Here is a 21,191-nt window from a genome sequence, read left to right as displayed (position 1 = left end):
ATACTTGATTCTTTTTGCACCACTATAAAGATGTTTTTTCGTTCTCTTTACGTCTCTTTAACAACCTTTTTGCATCTTTGTGGTCATTTGGCCTCTCTTTGTAGTCGTAAAGAATCTCTTTGTAGAATCTCCCAAATTCAGCAAATCTTAAAGTCAGCCTATTTTCACTTGCTCAATATTTCTAAAATTAGACACTTCCTGTCTCAGAGCGACGCAGAAAAACTAGTCCATGCATTTGTTACCTCCAGGTTAGATTACTGTAACTCCCTCTTATCAGGCTGCCCCAATAAGTCTCTAAAGACTATTCAGCTAGTTCAAAACGCTGCAGCTCGAGTATTGACTAGAACTAGGAAGAGGGAGCACATCTCTCCAGTGTTAGCTTCTCTACACTGACTCCCAATAAAATGTAGAATAGAATTTAAAATCCTTCTTTTAACCTACAAAGCCCTTAAAAATCAGACACCCTTGTACCTTAAAGAGCTCATAGTTCCCCATTACCCCTCTAGAACTTTACGCTCCCAACATGCAGGCTTGCTAGTTGTACCTAAAATCTCTAAAAGTAGTATGGGAGGTAGAACCTTCAGTTATCAGGCCCCTCTCCTTTGGAATCATCTACCAGTCAGGGTCCAGGAGGCAGACACCCTCTCCACTTTTAAGAGTAGGCTTCAAACTTTCCTTTTTGATAAAGCTTATAGTTAGAGCTGGAACAGGCTTGGACCAGCTTTTGTCATGCTGCTATAGGCCTAGACTGCCGGGGGAACTGGCGCACTGACACACTGGGATCCTAGCTCACCCCCTTCCCCCCAACCCCCTCATCACTTACTTTAACTCTCCCTGTCCCATTAAAGTTACTAACCATAGACCTTTCTGGAGTCCCTGAGCTCCCTTGTCTCGTAGGTTCCTCTGAGCTGCCGTAGACGTCCTCCTGCTGCAGACGATCTGGACTCCAGCTGATACGGACGTACTGGACTCCAGCGGCAACAGCTTCTACTACTCGTCTCATCACTATCACCTCTCTCTCTTACTCCCCTCTATCTGTCTTTCCAGACCCAACTCAGTCGAGGCATGATGGCTGTCTAACATGAGTCTGGTTCTGCTCGAGGTTTCTGCCTGTTAAAGGAAGTTTTTCCTCTCCACTGTAACTAGCTAAATACTGTGAGGTGCAATGCTCATGATGGATTAAGGTGGGGTCAGACTGAGTCTTATCCTGTCTTGGTGTTGGGTCTCTGTTCATAATTTGACATAGAGTGGTCTAGACCTGCTCTGTTTGTAAAAGCGTCTTGAGATAACGTTTGTTGTGGTTTGGCGCTATACAAATAAAGATTGATTGATTGATTGTTTTGTGTTTCTCTTTGAAGTTACCTTTTCTTCCTTTTTGTTTTGTAACTCTTTGTAACTCTTTGTGTGTTTTGTTGTTTTTGTAATTGTCTCTTTGTAGTAGATTTTTATCAATTTGAAGCACTTTGGTATATTTTGGTTATTTTAAAAATGTCTCTTTGTAGTCATCTGCATCTTGCAGTTGACCTTTTGACCCCACGATCTTGCTCCTGGTTGGCTCTTATAAAAGTGCATCACTGGGGTGCTGTTTGCTTGTGGTTTAAGCGCGCGCCCCATGTACAGAAGCCATAGTCCTCATTGCAGCGGTCACTGGTTCAACTACTGGCCTCAAACATTTGCTGCATGTCTTCCGCACTCTTTACTCCACATATTTCCTGTCTCTCTTCTGCTGTCCTATCAATAATAGCAAAAATCTGCTAGCTTTTAGACTCTTTTTAGGGGGCTAAATTTCCTCCCAGTACTCCTGAAACAATGATAACAGGGGAATGTGCCCGACCAGATTTTTGAATTGAACAGACACTTGGTAAATATCTGAATCGTACACACTGGATGTCATTTTGGACAGGTAGCATAGCCACATAGCTACATGTTTGTCGTGAGTTAGCATAGCCACATAGCTACATGTTTGTCGCTAGTTAGCATAGCCACATAGCTACATGTTCGTCGCTAGTTAGCATAGCCACATAGTTACATGTTCGTCGCTAGCTGGCATAGCCACATAGCCACATGTTTGTCGCTAGTTAGCATAGCCACATAGCTACATGTTCGTCGCTAGTAAGCATAGCCACATAGCTACATGTTCGTCGCTAGTAAGCATAGCAACATAGCTACATGTTCATCGCTAGTTAGCATAGCCACATAGCTACATGTTGGTAGCTGTGTACCAAGACACACGTCTACATACTGATAAATAAAACAACAAGAAACACTAAATCTGTGACCAATCCTTCAGAAAGGTCCTGCTGCAGGCGCCTCTCCGTCAGGATCAGATTCTGGATCAGATTCAGAGGGTTGAAGTGACGCGGGTCTGTGAGCAGCTGTGTATATTCAGTCAACTTGTAAACATTAGATCAACGTGCTGGACAGCCGAGGCCGCATCCACTTCCTGAGGGGGCGTGGTCAGAGATCTCATTCTCATTTAAAGGCACAGACACAGAACAGCCTGTTCTGAGCAGGACTGAAAAAGAGGGGTTTTCAGGCATGCCAAAATCTGATTTCAAAGTGGTTTTTTTTAGCATAAACTTTAAAGACATGTTTTGGGGACCTCTTAGACCAATATATATTGATGAAAAAGAGCAGAATATGTCACCTTTAAGTAGTATAATCTTGCTCAGTACACTGGAGCTTCACCAATGACAGGGATGAGCAAGGGAGGGTTTTAATCTAGGATCTGATCTCTATATGTAAATACAAATTCCCATTTTTACACACTGTACCTTTAAGACGACAGCTAGACACAAATTCACTGCTTTTCGGTCAGCTGCTTTGCCACCATTTAGTTCTTGTAAATTTTGGACAGGTAGAGTAAAGAATAAGAGTTAGAGTACAGTAAATCAACAACATATTCCTCTACTTGTGCCATATATCATACCTGAAAAAGTCAAAAAAATTGCAATTTTATTGATTAGTGTTTATTTAGTATTATCAATGCAAATAAAAAGTATTAGATGTTGGGTAATATATCTTGTTGTTAAGTGAAATAAGTGTTTTAATGGGGAGGGTTTAACACTTCCAAGCAGCTCCTTAGGGGCTAAAGTGGAAGCAGCCCCCCTAAAGGTCTGATCCTAAAATCCCCCCCTGCTGTGGACTACAGTGAGTCTGATAAACTCTTTATTTGTGTAGAAAAAAAAACATAATTTGTCTGTACTAATTCACACCTCAGAATTCCTAATTAGGACAAGGGGATGTTTTTTGTTCTAATGTCATAAAGATGAATCGCTGTAAAATTGGCCCCTTAGCGATTAAAGTGATTCTGATGGGAGCGCAGGGAGGAGTACACGGGCAGAACAAAGCTCAAACTGGAACAAAATGTGCCTGCAGACAGAGACTGAGGTAAAGGCTGTGACCTCAAAACTTAAGGCTGAGATGATGTTTTATAATACATTATACAGAGGGCAGAGTTTTACGAGCTCCTCTTGTCTTTAAAGCTAGAGTGTAGCACACTGCTGCTGTGTGTTTAGCTCTGCAGAGGCATATCGATACATGAGGTATGCGCCTGGTGGGAGCTGAGGTTCACCAAGGTTGTAACTTTAATCATTGGTTCTGTGTGACTTTCCCTTCGCAGATTATCTGGGTTTCAGACTTCTGACTTCTGGCAACATGTCCAGGGTGTACCCCGCCTCTCGCCCGATGACAGCTGGGATAGACTCCAGCCCACCAACTAATGGAATAAGCGGTATAGATGATGGATTGATGGACGGATGGAGAAAAAATAACAAGGTGGGCTTCTTGACAGCTGTTGTCCAATATTGAATATGCAAAAAACTAACCAAATATTTGTACATGGGAATGAGAAGTGAGCATTTTACTACTGAAAAAACATTTGAAACATGGCCACCGTCTAAAACAGTTTGAAACTGGTCAAACATGAGTGTTTTTGCATCTGTCTTGAGATTCATCACACATTAACAATTTTTTTTTACTTTAAGGTAAGCCTTCATGCCTTTGTTAAGAGTAAGAGGACAGTGGATAGAGAGAGAGTAGAAAACTGGGAGAGAGATTGGGAAATGACATGTAGCAAAGGCCCACAAGTTGAAATCAAACACCAGCCATTACAAGTACTGCAACCTCTGTACATGATTTAACCATTGGCCAAACTGGTGCTCCAATTGATACCATTTCTTAAAGGTGACATATCCTGCAAAATTGACTTTTTAATGGTTCTCTACCTGAAATATGTGTCCCTGTCTACAAACCCCCTGAAAATGAAAAAAATCCATTCTGCCCCTGTTCTGATTTCTCCACCTTTCTGTAAATGTGTGTGAAACCAGCCGTTTCAGTTTTCAGTGTTTTTCATACGTCACAACGCCATCCGGTCTGTAACAGGAAGTCAGAGCTCTGAGCTTGTTCAGCCCATAGACTGTATAAAATACAACTCAACCCCTCCTCCGTTTTTCATTACCTGCACACATGTGTGCTAACAAGGAGCTTAGGAGGGAGGCATGCTAGTTGTAGGCTGTCTTAATAAACACAAAGGTCAGTTTTACTCCCTAGCTAGCGCTAGTTAGCATAGCCACATAGCTACATGTTTGTCGCTAGTTAGCATAGCCACATAGCTACATGTTCGTCGCTAGTTAGCATAGCCACATAGCTACATGTTCGTCGTTTGTTAGCATAGCCACATAGCTACATGTTTGTCGCTAGTTAGCATAGCTACATGTTCGTCGCTAGTTAGCATAGCCACATAGCTACATGTTTGTCGCTATTTAGCATAGCCACATAGCTACATGTTCGTCTCTAGTTAGCATAGCTACATGTTTTTTGCTAGGTAGCATATCCACATAGCTACATGTTCGTCTCTAGTTAGCATAGCCACATAGCTACATGTTCGTCGCTAGTTAGCATAGCCACATAGCTACATGTTCGTCGCTAGTTTGCATAGCCGCATAGCTACATGTTCGTCGCTAGTTTGCATAGCCACATAGCTACATTTTCGTCGCTAGTTCGCATAGCCACATAGCTACATGTTTGTCCCTTGTTAGCATAGCCACATAGCTACATGTTTGGCGCTAGTTAGCATAGCCACATAGCTACATGTTCGTCGCTAGTTAGCATAGCCACATAGCTACATGTTCGTCTCTAGTTAGCATAGCCACATAGCTACATGTTTGTCGCTAGGTAACATATCCACATAGCTACATGTTCGTCGCTAGTTAGCATAGCCACATAGCTACATGTTCGTCGCTAGTTTGCATAGCCACATAGCTACATGTTCATCGCTAGTTCGCATAGCCACAAAGCTACATGTTCGTCGCTAGTTAGCATAGCCACATAGCTACATGTTTGTCCCTTGTTAGCATAGCCACATAGCTACATGTTTGTCCCTTGTTAGCATAGCCACATAGCTACATGTTCGTCGCTAGTTAGCATAGCCACATAGCTACATGTTCGTCGCTAGTTAGCAAAGCCACATAGCTACATGTTTGTCGCTAGTTAGCATAGCCACATAGCTACATGTTCGTCGCTACTTAGCATAGCCACATAGCTACATGTTCCTCGCTAGTTAGCATAGCCACATAGCTACATGTTTGTCGTGAGTTAGCATAGCCACATAGCTACATGTTCGTCGCTAGTTAGCATAGCCACATAGTTACATGTTCGTCGCTAGCTAGCATAGCCACATAGCCACATGTTTGTCGCTAGTTAGCATAGCCACATAGCTACATGTTCGTCGCTAGTAAGCATAGCCACATAGCTACATGTTCGTCGCTAGTAAGCATAGCAACATAGCTACATGTTCATCGCTAGTTAGCATAGCCACATAGCTACATGTTCGTAGCTGTGTACCAAGACACACGTCGACATACTGATAAATAAAACAACAAGAAACACTAAATCTGTGACCAATCCTTCAGAAAGGTCCTGCTGCAGGCGCCTCTCCGTCAGGATCAGATTCTGGATCAGATTCAGAGGGTTGAAGTGACGCGGGTCTGTGAGCAACCGTGTATATTCAGACAACGTGTAAACATTAGATCAACGTGCTGGACAGCCGAGGCCACATCCACTTCCTGAGGGGGCGTGGTCAGAGAGCTCATTCTCATTTAAAGGCACAGACACAGAAAACAGCCTGTTCTGAGCAGGGCTGAAAAAGAGGGGTTTACAGGCATGCCAAAATCTGATTTCAAAGTGTTTCTTTGAGCAATAAACTTTAAAGACATGTTTTGGGGACCTCTTAGACCAATATATTTTGATGAAAAAGAGCAGAATATGTCACTTTTAAGTAGTATAATCATGCTCAGTGCACTGGAGCTTCACCAACGACAGGGATGAGCAAGGGAGGGTTTCAATCTAGGATCTGATCTCTATATATAAATACATATTCCCATTTTTACACACTGTACCTTTAAGACGACAGCTGGACACAAATTCACTGCTTTTCGGTCAGCTGCTTTGCCACCATTTAGTTCTTGTAAATACAGAAGCCTGTCAGAGGATCTCAGAGGAGCTCATAGAGATATGGAAACTTTTAAACATAAACTAAAGACATATTTATCCAGTTAGGCTTCTATGTAGGGTTTAACAATTTCACTACTCACTTTTTACTATTATATTGATTTTAATGTTTTTTTATTATTTCATTAATTTCAACTGTTTATTTAGTTATTTATTTTAACTATCTATATTCTTAGTATTAATTTGATGCTTTAACTTATTATAATTACACATATTTTATTGTTGTTGGTGTGCATTAGTCTCTATTTGTTGTTTTCAATCTCTGTAAAGCACATTGGGTTGCATATGACTTGTATGAAAGGTGCTATATAAATAAAGCTTGATTGATGCATGACTCAAATGACACAAAGAGACACAGAAATAAGACAGCACAAAATATATACAATAATGGTGCCTTAAAAACTTGTCATTAATCCAGACAGAATAAAAACAATACAGTTCATTATGGACACAGCTTCAGTGAGGGTGCTACTGGATCCTGATTATTTAGTAGTGGTGGGCTTATCCATTCTGTGGTATCCATACATCGACACTCACACACTACTCATTTGAGGATTGATTACTTTTAATAAAATATTGATACTAATTAATAAATGTGAAATAAAGTGCATGTGTCACTTCTGATTCTTATAGGGTAACTAACGCCAAAGTTTTGTACCTGCACCCCCGACACCATCTACCACACAGAGGACTCTGAGAGAAAGTTTTAACAAAGGGAGAGTTTATCCAGGTGTGTGACTGTCTCCATATTCAGAGACATCATGATCACAGTGTCATTTTAACAGTAGTCATTGCGAAGAGGCTGTTTGAAGCTTTCCACTCAGAGAATTTAAATAGAGGATGTTAATGATTTATTATTTGTGTTTTTCTAAATGTATTTAGGTCTACATGGATCAAGTGATAAAACAGCAGTATGGTTCAGAATTTAAAATGTATAGTAGATAGCAAAAGTCTACACCCCCCTGTTAAAATACCAGGTTTTGTGATGTAAAAAAATGACACCAAGATAAATCATGTCAGAACTTTTTCCTCCTTTAATGTGACCTTTAACATGAACAATTCAACTGAAAACAAAATTAAATCTTTTAGAGGGAAGAATAAAAAATACAAACTAAAATAATGTGGTTGCATAAGTGTACACACCCTCTTATAACTGGGGAAGTGGCTGTGTTCAGAATTAACCAATCACATTCAAACCCATGACAAATAGTAGTCAGTATCCACCTGTCATCATTTAAAGTGACTTTGATTAATCCCTATAAAGATCAGCTGTTCTAGGAGGATTTTCATCACATGTCCTCAGTTCATCTTACAGCAAAGCCATGGTCCACAGAGAGCTTCCAAAGCAGCAGAGGGATCTCATTGTTGAAAGGTATCAGTCAGGAGAAGGGTACAAACATGTTCCAAGGCCTTAGATATACCATGGACCACAGTGAAGACCGTCATCATCAAGTGGAGAAAATATGGAACAACAGGGACATTACCAAGAACTGGACATCCCTCCAAAACTGATGAAAAGACCAGAAGAAAACTGGTCAGGGAGGCTTCCAAGAGGTCTACAGCAACATTAAAGGAGCTGCAGGGATTTCTGACTAGTACTGTCTGTGTACTACATGTGACAACATCTCTCCTATTCTTCATATGTTTCTGCTATGGGTAGGACGGGCAAGACAGAAGCTGTTTCTTATAAAGAATAACATCCAAGCCCAGCAACATGTTTCAGAAACACACATGAAGTCTCCCAAAAGCATCAAATATTTTATGATCTGTTGAAACCAAGGTTGAACTTTTTGGCCATAATTCTAAAAGGTATGTTTGTCATAAAAACAACACTGCACATCACATAAAGAACACCAGACCCACAGAGAAGCATGGTGGGGGCAGCATCATGCTTTGGGCCTGTTTTTCTTCAGCTAGAACCAGGGCCTTAGTCAAGGTGGAGGGAAGTATGAACAGTTACAAGGCAAGGCAAGGCAAGGCAGCTTTATTTGTATAGCGCATTTCTTACACGAGGGCAACTCAATGTGCTTTATATTAAAACATTAAAAGAATTGGAGACATTCAGACAGGCATAAAAGAACACAATTAAAATGACAAATATGATAAAACAGAAAAGAAAAGGAAAATTAGAAATATATTAAAAATTACATTAAAATTTTAATTTAAAGTGGGTTAAAATAATCTAAGATAGGAAGGCAGTGGTAAATAAAAAAGTCTTAGTCTTTGATTTAAAAGAGGTGAGAGTTGGAGCAGACCTACAGCTTTCAGGGAGTGTGTTCCAGATATGTGGTGCATAATGACTAAACTCTGCTTCACCATGTTTCGTTCTGACTCAAGGGACTGAAAGCAGACCAGTACCTGATGACCTCAGAGGTCGAGGTGGTTCATAAAGTAGTAGCAGATCAGCAATGTATTTTGGGCCTAAACCATTCAGTGCTTTATAAACCATCAGCAGGATTTTAAAGTCTATTCTCTGACAGACAGGAAGCCACTGTAGAGATCTAAGAACTGGAGTGATGTGATCTACTTTTTTGGTCCTTGTTAGGACTCGAGCAGCAGCATTCTGTATGAGCTGCAGCCGTCTGATGGACTTTTTAGGGAGTCCTGTAAAGACCCCGTTACAGTAGTCTAGTCTGCTAAAGATAAATGCATGGAGGAGTTTTTCTGCATCCTGCTGAGACATGAGTCCTTTAATCCTTGATATATTCTTAAGGTGATAGTAGGCTGACTTTGTAATTGTCTTAATGTGGCTGCTGAAATTAAGGTCTGAGTCTATGACTACACCAAGGTTTCTGGCTCGGTTTGAACATTTCATCATTGCAGATTGGAGCTGAGCAGTAACCTTTAACCTTTCTTCCTTGGCTTCAAAAACACCAGTCAAACACAAAACCTCCAGGCCTCCGTTAGAAAGATGAAGAGGAACTTCACCTTTCAACACGACAACAAACCAAAGCATACATCCAAATCAACAAAAGCATGGCTTCACCAGAAGAAGATTCAACTTTTGGAATGGCCCAGCCAGAGTCCAGACCTGAATCCAGTTGAATACCTGTGGGTGGTCTGAAGAGGGCTGTGCACAGGAGATGCCCTCACTATCTGATGGACTTGGAGCTTTTTTGTAAAGAAGAATGAGGAAATATCACCACGTCAAGATGTGCCATGCTAATAGAGTCCTTCAAAAAAAGACAGAGTGCTGTGATACAATAAAAAAAGGTGCTTCAAACAACTATTAGTTTTAATTAATAATTAGATTTCATTTTGTTTTCAGTTGAATTGTTCATGTTATAGGTCACATTAAAGGTGGAAAAAGTTCTGACATGATTTATCTTGGTTTCATTTTTTTACATCACAAAACCTGCATTTTAACAGGGGGGTGTAGACTTTTGTGCTATCCACTGTAGCTGCTTCTGGACCAGGAAGTGATGACAGGTGATCAAAAGAAGGAAAGCACGACTACATAACATTTAAAAAGGGAAAAATGACTCCTCTCACACCATCGTCAGTAACTCAGTGTATTGATCACAATATAAGAAAGTTAAAGAGAGCAGCAGAGATGAAATGAGAAAGACAGAAATCAAAGTGAAAGCACTCAAAAGTAGAGATGAGTGTGAAGCTGTAAGCAGCAGACCTGTTTAAAAATGTAACCGCGGGGTTGATTTTACAAGTTATAGTTTGACACGCTTAAAATTCGATCCTGAAGTGGGAAGGATTGTGGGACGGCTGTTACCTCCCCTGCAGGCTACATGTTTTTGACAGATCGTCAAACCGAATGTCAGCGAGGACTCAAAAGCAGCACCAACAAAACTTGCTGACTCACGTTGAACGGTCGCGTGTTGCAGCATTAAATATGTCACAAGACAGAAGCTGGTTCATCACGACAAACAGCTGAAACTTGTGGATTCACAGCGCGAGTCCAGAGGGGGGGGGAAGGGAGGGCAGGCTGGGTGGAAGGGCAGATCTGGATGCAGGGCTGAGTTTTCTGAAAGGGAGCCACGCTGCACTCACGGTTGACGTGCTCACTCATAATGAGAGCTGATTTGGGACTTAATCACGCATTAAGCCTTATTGTTGCACCTCCGGCCGACTGATGACACAGTGGTCCGTCCATCACGCTGTCTCAACCCAGCCGCCCCCGGGGCTCGACCTCACAGCGTGCAAATGGCATGATGTCAGGTCCGTGTCATGTCTGTGTGTGTTTGGGTGTGTGTGTGTGTGTGTGTGGGTTACAGAAGGTGTGTGAGCTGTATGGGCTAAAAGAGAGGGGAGTGAAAGGTCAGAAAGTCAGCTTGGAGCTGGTTCTCTCTGCTGTACTGAGAGGAGTCTGTTACACACCACATACATCCATCGTACCTTCACTTAAATAGCATGTTAATTAGGTTAAAGCTCTTTATAACCTAATAACATAGAAACATAAATAGGAAATCAATTGAATCAAAACAGGAAAGAAAATGAGGAACAGAATTTACGACATCACAACGCCGCAGTGCTCTCTGCCCAATAAAACTCCTAACAAATGAGAAGGACTTTACCCTCATAATGAGCTGCTTTATATCAATAACCCCTGAAACAGTAGTATCTAATGATTTATCTAAGTTTGCAGAAAGAATGAAGTCATAAATCAAAGCACATATATCTCAGTCAGGCTGCACAGCTACAGGTAGTTTTAGTCATTTCACTGCCTTTTGAAATGTGAAGGGTTCGACACGGCACGCCTACATGCATGCACACCACCCAAGGCTACACATTTTATAGACAAGCCTCAACTCAGAAAGGAACGCCATAATTCCTAATTTCATCCACCTATTCATCACGACAAATGGACTGGATCTGTTTCATGTAGGAGTTTTACTGCTCACACTTCATGAAAGGCGAGGAGACGCTCAAACAGGAAGGGGAAAGTGGATCTTATTGTGTTACTGTGAAACACATTATCTCTGCATGCTGACGCCGTTATCTGTAACGCACACAGTTCATTTGTCGGATGAGTTTTATAAAGCAGCAAAAAAAAAAAACAGCCCGAAGGTGAAAGGAAAAGTTCAGCTACGGTCGATGATGTGAAAGTCATTGTCTCATTTTCTGCACACGCATGTACAGACGCCAAGCGTGCGCTTTAAATATAAATACAAAACAAGACCTGCAGGTACAGTTTGATTCTTTTCACTATCTTCAACAGCGTCTGAATGAACGGCTTATCTCGTGGTAGGAATGAAATGGGGGTCATGGAAAAATAGGTTTGATTTCCTCTCTCTCTCTTCTTTGCCAACTTTGCCTCAACCCTCACCAGCTACAAAACAATCACTGACACGGTCCCATCACTCTCCCTGAGTGTCAACCATAGACTGCATAAATAATGGACGGCGTCGGCGGGAGCCACATTAGAAATGCTGAACCGGGCTTGAAAAACATCCAAGCCCGGCAACATGTTTCAAAAACACACATGAAGTCTCCCAAAAGCATCAAATGTTTTATGATCTGATGAAACCAAGGTTGAACTTTTTGGCCATAATTCTAAAAGGTATGTTTGTCATAAAAACAACACTGCACATCACATAAAGAACACCAGACCCACAGAGAAGCATGGTGGGGGCAGCATCATGCTTTGTGGCTGTTCTTCTTCAGCTGGAACCAGGGCCTTTAGTCAAGGTGGAGGGAAGTATGAACAGTTACAAACACCAGTCAGTTTAACACAAAACCTCCAGGCCTCCATTAGAAAGATGAAGATGAAGAGGAATTTCACCTTTCAACACGACAACATACCAAAGCATACATCCAAATCAACAAAAGCATGGCTTCACCAGAAGAAGATTCAAGTTTTGGAATGGCCCAGCCAGAGTCCAGACCTGAATCCAGTTGAATATCTGTGGGGTGGTCTGAAGAGGGCTGTGCACAGGAGATGCCCTCACTATCTGATGGATTTGGAGCTTTTTTTGTAAAGAAGAATGAGGAAATATCACCACGTCAAGATGTGCCATGCTAATAGACCAGTTACAAAACGATCACTGACATGGTCCCATCACTCACAGTGTCAACCATAGACTGTATAAATAATGGACGGCGTCGGCGGGGGCCATATTAGAAGTGCTGAACCGGGCTTGAAAAACATCCAAGCCCGGCAACATGTTTCAAAAACACACCTGAAGTCTCCCAAAAGCATCAAATGTTTTATGGCCTGATGAAACCAAGGTTGAACTTTTTGGCCATAATTCCAAAAGGTATGTTTGTCATAAAAACAACACTGCACATCACATAAAGAACACCAGACCCACAGAGAAGCATGGTGGGGGCAGCATCATGCTTTGTGGCTGTTCTTCTTCAGATGGAACCAGGGCCTTTAGTCAAGGTGGAGGGAAGTATGAACAGTTACAAACACCAGTCAGTTTAACACAAAACCTCCAGACCTTTGTTAGAAAGATGAAGATGAAGAGGAATTTCACCTTTCAACACGACAACAAACCAAAGCATAGATCCACATCAACAACAGCATGGCTTCACCAGAAGAAGATTCAAGTTTTGGAATGGCCCAGCCAGAGTCCAGACCTGAATCCAGTTGAATACCTGTGGGGTGGTCTGAAGAGGGCTGTGCACAGGAGATCCCCTCTCTATCTGATTGATTTGGAGCTTTTTTTGTAAAGAAGAATGAGGAAATATCACCACGTCAAGATGTGCCATGATAATTGACCAGTTACAAAACGATCACTGACATGGTCCCATCACTCACAGTGTCAACCATAGACTGTATAAATCAGGGGTGTCAAACTCATTTCAGCTCAGGGGCCACATTCAGCCCAATTTTATCTCAAGTGGGCCGGACCTGTAAAATCATAACATAAAAACCTATAAATAACAAAAACTCCAAATGTTTCCCTTTGTTTGCAAAAAAAACTACAAGTACATTCTGAAAATGTTTATATTTAATGAACTATCTTTTTACAAAAACAGTTGTTGTATTTCTCGCCATGATGAGTCTCATATAGGGCCATATATTATATTCTTTAAGCCCTGAAACCTGCTGTAAACACACCAAATTCACAGGTTACCCATTCACCTGACAGAGTGTAATGTTTACTGCCAGTCAGGGTCCGGGAGGCAGACACCCTCTCTACTTTTAAGAGTAGGCTTCAAACTTTCCTTTTTGATAAAGCTTATAGTTAGAGCTGGATCAGGCTTGGACCAGCTTTTGTCATGCTGCTATAGGCCTAGACTGCAGGGGGAACTGGCACACTGACACACTGGGATCCTAGCTCACCCTCTTCCCCCCAACCCCCTCATCACTTACTTTAACTCTGCCTGTCCCATTAAAGTTACTAACCATAGACCTTTCTGCAGTCCCTGAGCTCCATTGTCTCGTAGATTCCTCTGAGCTGCCTTAGACGTCCTCCTGCTGTGGACGATCTGGACTCCAGCTGATACGGACGTGCTGGACTCCAGCGGCAACAGCTTCTACGACTCGTCTCATCACTATCACCTCTCTCTCTTACTCCCCTCTATCTGTCTTTCCAAACCCAACTCAGTCGAGGCATGATGGCTGTCTAACATGAGTCTGGTTCTGCTGGAGGTTTCTGCCTGTTAAAAGGAAGTTTTTCCTCTCCACTGTAACTAGCTAAATACTGCCATGTGCAATGCTCATGATGGATTAAGGTGGGGTCAGACTGAGTCTTACCCTGTCTTGGTGTTGGGTCTCTGTTCATAATTCTGTCCTTGAGTGCCATTCAGGTGCCCCCCCCTGTAGGACAAATTTGAAATACCAGTTACATTTATTGAAAAATTGCAGTCCATGTCTTCTCTGTAATTTCAAAAGTCATCCTGTGGGCCGGATTGGAAACTCTGGCGGGCCGTTTTTGGCCCGCGGGCCGTATGTTTGACACCCCTGTTATAAATAATGGCTGGCGTCGGCGAGAGCCATCTTAGAAATGCGGCAACCTCCGGTCTCAAAATATGAAGCCCATGATGAACTGCAGTTCATCGAGCATCCACTTGAGGCTGGCTGCAGAAACACCGGAAACCACATACACACTCATTCAAAAAAGACGATCTTTACAGCAGAAATAAACATGTTTACATCATCAAAAGATGAGTGTAGTCTGGATAGATCATTTCTCAATGTCCTCTCACTGTGAGGGGGGTGAATTTTTTCTAGCGCTGCAATTTGGAAGATATTGAGATTACTAGTCTTCAAATGAGAGGCGCAGCTGCCTGTGGCAACACTGCAGCTGTTGGCTAGGAGGCTCTAAGCCCGCCCCTTTACGTCAATATGGCTGCCGCTGCCGATTGGCTTCAAAACAGCTCTTCAGAAACAGAAGGGTGACGTCACGGATACTACGTCCATTATTTATACAGTCTATGATCTGCACACACTGTACGGGGTGATTTTTTTCCTAACGTGACGGTTCAGAGGATATTAAGATCACTAGGTTTTGCCCAAATATGGACATGACTGACTTGACTGACAGGCGGGAAACATAGCTGTTGGCTAGGAGGCTCAAACCCTGCCTCTTTACCTCACACTCTTTTGGTGTGTAGTGTAAGGTAAAGAGGCGAGCTTTGAGCCTCCTCACCAACAACTACAGTGTTCCTGCCTGTCAGTCAAGTCAGTCATGTCCATATTTGGGCAAAACTCGTAATCTTAATATCTTCTGAACTGGTGCGTTAGAAAAAAATCCCCCCCCCCCGGACAGTGTGTGCTGATAGAGAAATTAGCTATCCAGACCCAAGTCTTTTTTGAAGCCGGCTGTAAACATGTTTATGTCTGCTGCAAAGACCGCCCTTTTTGAATGGGTGTGTATGTGGTTTCCGGTGTTTCTGCAGCCAGCCTCTAGTGGACTCTTGATGAACTGCACTTTATAACACTTCCGCATGGGCTTCATATTTTGAGCCCGGAGGTTGCTGCTTGGTGTGAACAAGGACATGGGGACTTCTATTCTTCCAGTCATCCATCACAAGCTCCACGTTTTTCCTTGTAATTGAGTTGATCATTCAGACCGCTTGCTCTGGTTTTTAAACTGAACCATTCATAAGCTTGCATTTGGTAATAAGTGATAAATCCGGCCTGACTGGGGTTACAGCGACTTCATCAGCACTGCTTTTGAGACACTAACAATGGTCTGTGTTTCCCATCCACTGCTCAGAGGATCAGGAGCTCCAGAACTAACTCATGCACGTTTTCACCTGCTTTTCACTGACTCCTAACTTCTTCTTCTTCTGTGATTAAACACCTCAGTGCTTGTGGTTTCTCTCCAAAACATCACGCCCGTCTCCTCCAGTCAGGCTCCAGGTTTCATCGATACTCTGAGCTAAAAGGCAGATCCACATTCCTCGTTTCTTCTTTTATAAACCTGCAGAAATGTAGGTCTGCTTCACACCAGGTGTGTGCGTGAGTTACTGCTGCTGGCCCCGCCCCCTTTTGGTATAACCCATAATAACCCCATAAACAATCGTACCTTAACTATCTACGTAACTTTCCTTTGGACAACAATGAAGGCGGCATGTGGAAGAACATGTGGAGTTTGCAGCTGCTCTACCAGTCAAGACAAACTTTTACTTTCCTAACTTTGCATAACACACAAGCCTGTCCCTTCATGAGGAGTGCCCGTGTTTGAGAGTGGACGCTTCACAGAGATTCACCGGCTGCACAGAGGACTAAGATGTTCTTCAGACGCAGAGTAAGAATATTATAAGTTTCTCCACAACAAAAGAAAAAACAAGATTAGGCTTTTACTTTGAAAAGCATACAGGAAATGCTACAGTGCTTCATCCTTCATTCTTCAGATCCAGACAAATATTTTTGCACAGGGTGTATTTTGGCTATTTTTGTGTAGCTCTCTGTAAAATAAGAGAGCCTCCTATCCCAAAGGTTTTCTGCGTGTGAGACAAGCATGACTCGCCGGTCATCTAAAAAGCTGTAATCAGTTAACGTGCAGACCGTCCCACAGCCGTCATGTGGTGCTCATGAAGTCAGTGTGAAAATGACTTAAGGCAGAATAATGCTGCAACATTGAAGCCTTGAATGGAGTGTGTATAACTGGCCTGTGTGAGGAGTATCGTGTTGAAATATATGAAGCAGTAAGCAGTGCATGTTCAGAAATGTTACAGCATAGGTATTTGAGACTGTGCACTTCAAAGCAGATTTTATCAATACCTCTACTCACTGATAAGAAGACTCCTAACACCACAGGCACATTGGGGAAACAGTGTTTGCTGCAGAAGCAGGAGTCAAACTCGCCTCTGCTTGTGCTGTCCAGCATGGATGACATTATTAAGAGATGGATGCAGGTTGGGCTCTAAGTATGCATTGGACTTCTCTATGCTCTTTGAATTCATACCCACAGGACACACGCTTCAACATCAGCTATTCTGATGAGGGGCCCAACCCTCTCCTTACCCTCCTAAATCATTGATGCACTCTGCACACACACTCACACTGAAGTTTCACTCTTCCCTCAGTGGAAGTGCTCATTGTTTTGAGTCCTCCTCCACACTTTGATGTGAAGGGGTCAAGCGGAGGCTCCCTCCTCGTCCTCGGGGGAGAGGCGAAGAGCAGAATATTCAGTGTCAGGAACATCTGGGAGAGCGCCGCTAAGCAGGGCTTACTTGGCAGGCGGTTGGTATTGGCATTGACAACCTTCCTACCGGGGGCCTTTCATCTCCGTTTGAACATGTGGACTCGGCCCTAACCCTGGGAGGAGTCGGAGGGCTCACCGCCAGCAGAGAGGCTGAGGCGTGGTCGCTCCAAGGAGGAATCCGGATCTCCTGCTGTCCTCAGGAGCTCCACTGAGCATTCCTGCTTCCCTCCCTGCCTTTCCATCCATGTGCTAGTTTCTCTCCTCCTCCTCAGGAGTTGACGAACTTGTACCCTTTTTGAGCTCATCCCATCCTTGTATTAGGTATCAGATGTCAGGGGGGTTCAAAAAGCTTGTAGTCTTGACAGTAATAAATCAGCTTCCAACTTCTGAATGCAACACTTAATAAATTATGTCAGGGTCAGCAGCTGAATGTAGAACAAGTGAGGAAGTTGAGTGTATGGAGTCCAGCAGGTGTCATCAAATACTTTATAAAATATGTAATATTTAAGTGAAATACATCACCAAACAAAACAAGACAAAACAACAAGATACAACACAAATCATATAATATGACACATTAGGACATGATACAATATGATAGTATACAATACTATACTACACCAAACAATATAGTACGGCACACTGATACGATATGATACAACATGATTCTATACAATAGGTTATGATACAATATAATGTAATTTGCTCAAAGTGAAACAATACAATATCATATGATATGGTACTTTAAAAGATATGATATATTATGGATCAAATATGATACAAAAGGATACAGAACGATATGATACAGTATGATACAAAACTATTTGATTCCATACGATACAGTACGATATGACTCGATACGATATACAGTGATGGGATACAGTATGACACGATATGATCTGATCCGATACAGTATGATACGGTATGACTCAATATGATCCGATACAGTATGATATGATACTGTACGATACGGTATGACTCAATATGATATGATACAAAACGATACAGTATGATACGATACAGTACGATACGTTACTGTACAATACGGTATGACTCAATATGATATGATACAGTACGATACGATACTGTACGATACGGTATGACTCAATATGATATGATACAGTACGATACGATACTGTACGATACGGTATGACTCAATATGATATGATACAGTACGATACGATACTGTACGATACAGTATGACTCAATATGATACGATACTGTACGATACAATACAGTACGATACGGTATGACTCAATATGATACGATACAGTACGATACGATACTGTACGATACAGTATGACTCAATATGATACGATACAGTACGATATGACACGGTACGATACAGCACAATACAGTACGATCTGACACGGTACGATACAGCACAATACAGTACGATATGATACGATAGGATACAGTATGACACGATATGATATGATCCCATACAGTATGATCCAGTATGACATGATATGATATGATACGATACAATACAGTACAATACAGTGTGACTCGATATGATACTGTACGATACGATACTGTAAGATACAATACAATAGAGTACATTGATATGATGCGATTCAATACGATACAGTACGATACGATATGATTCAATACGATACTGTACGATACGATATGATTCAATACGATACTGTACGATACGATATGACTCAATATGATACGATACAGTACGATATGACACTGTACGATACAGCACAATACAGTACAATATGATATGATAGGATACAGTATGACACGATATGATATGATACCATACAGTACGATACGGTATGACATGATATTATATGATACCATACAGTATGATATGGTATGACATGATATGATATGATACGATACAGTATGATATGGTATGACATGATATGATATGATACCATACAGTATGATATGGTATGACATGATATTATATGATACGATACTGTACGATACTATACAATACAGTATATGGATACGATGTGATTCGAAACGATACAGTACGATACAGTATGATTCGATACAATACTGTACGATAAAACTCAATGGGATATGATTCGATATGATACAGTTTGATACAATACTGTACAATATAGCATGATACAATACAGCATGATACAATACAGCATGATACAATACAGCATGATACAATACAGCATGATACAATACAGTATGATACGACAAGATAGGATATGTAGCATCGATACAATACAATAATACAGTACTGTATTAAAGTTACTTGTTTAAAGTGAGGGAGCCAGCTTTTTTTTACTCACACATTTAACAGCACAGTACATGCTGGACAAACTGATGACAGTGCTTTATACTAAAAGGGTAACCCTGAGTAAAAACAAGATTAAAGTGAAAAAAACAAAGTAGAATCAAGTTAGAAAGAAAAGGTCACCATACTTTATCCGAGGTGAAGTTAACATTCTGACAGGTCCATCAAATTCCTCTGCTGTATTGCTCTAAAATTAAAGTTACAACAGAGCATTGAATATAAGTAAAATAGAAATTATAAATCCTACTATTTTGCTAAATGTTTTAAATCCTCTGAAAAAGCTTTTAGACTTTGTAATATAATCACAACATGAGCAGCCCTCTGTCTCTTTATTAATAGGTGATGTGGTCGAGTGTAGCGTTCAGACGTGAGCAGGATACTGACACAGACACTCGCTGGGACCTGATCCAGCCGCAGTGGTTGAAGCAGTATTTCATCATCACTCGAGTCTGTGAGACTAAAGCACGCTGATGGTGATCTGCTGAAAACAGGTGTATGTGTGTGTCGTCTGAGTTCTGTGCGAGTGTGGAGACGGGGTGTGTGTGTGTGTGTGTGTGAGAAGCAGGAGGAGGCCGGGGGGAAGTCAATGAGCCCCCCGACTTCATTATATCTGGGTCATTGTATTTGGAAGCTGTGTGGCGCCAGAGCAGCAGGTCAGAGAATACCTCAAATTTCACTGTGATACCCAGGCGAAGCTGCCAGCGCACGGACCCCCGACAATGACCTGACCTCACCCACCACAGCTATTTCACTGTACGGTCTGAGGTGAAACGATAAGGTGTCCACATTTAATCAGACTAAAAATGTTCATGTGTGAAACATGCTCATGGTCTCTGTGATGTCTCCCTTTGGTTTGCTCTATGATGGCAGGTGTCATACTGGAAAAGCTGACTGAACATAACGCCAATAACAGGCAGGGGGGTGGAGGCTCCAAACAGCAACAACACGCCCACCTGTCAGCTGTGACCCTACGTATGCTAATCTATGTATAACTCTTACCAGGGGTGGAAAGTTACTAATTACAATAAAAGTAAAAAGTTTGCACAGTTTGCAAAAACAGAGGATATAGTCCTCATGGAAGAGGTCGCTGGTTCGACTCCTAGCCTCCCGCTGCATGTCTTCCTCTACTGCCCACATTTCCTGTTTTTCTTCAGCTGTCCTGTCCATTAAAGGCAAAAAATCCCCCCAAAAAATTAATAAAAATACATTTCAAAAAGTAAAACGTGAATTAAAAAGTTAATTAAAAACAGTTCAATCAGGAGAGACACAATTTGAATATTAAAGATTACTTATTACGACTGAATGAATGATGAAACTTGACTGAAATCTTTGGCATAAGGACTCTATGGGGATAATGTTGTGAACGTAGGATGTGTGAATTTGGCAGCTGAAGAAATCCCCCTAGAGTCCAGACTCTGGTGGTGGTGGTTGATGCTCCTAGGAATTGAAAACTTGCAGAGACCAGGTGGAGACGGGGAGGTGGAGGGGTGCGCACCATCCATGCAAGAGGAACTAGCAGGAGAGAGAGACGCATTTAAAAAGACAGCAGAAAGTTGATAGGCTGATGATAAGGGCGTGCAACTGAGCTATTGGATGACGCAGCTGCTGATTAACCAATGACAGCTCTGGAGCCTGCAGCTGGAAGCGGGTGAGCTATTTTTATTTATATTTTTTTTTTTTCTATTAATTATCGTTATTTACACATTTCTAATTTATTTATTGCTATTATTATTATTTTTATTTTTATTATAACTATTATTATATACAGTTAGGCCCAGAAATATTTGGACAGTGACACAATCTTCATGATTTGGGCTCTGCATGCCACCACATTGGATTTGAAATGAAACAAC

Source organism: Notolabrus celidotus, chromosome 22 (genome assembly GCF_009762535.1).
Source record: "Notolabrus celidotus isolate fNotCel1 chromosome 22, fNotCel1.pri, whole genome shotgun sequence".
Taxonomy (NCBI): Eukaryota; Metazoa; Chordata; class Actinopteri; order Labriformes; family Labridae; genus Notolabrus; species Notolabrus celidotus.
The sequence above is the reverse complement of the archived record's forward strand: the minus strand, read 5'-3'. Positions refer to the sequence as shown.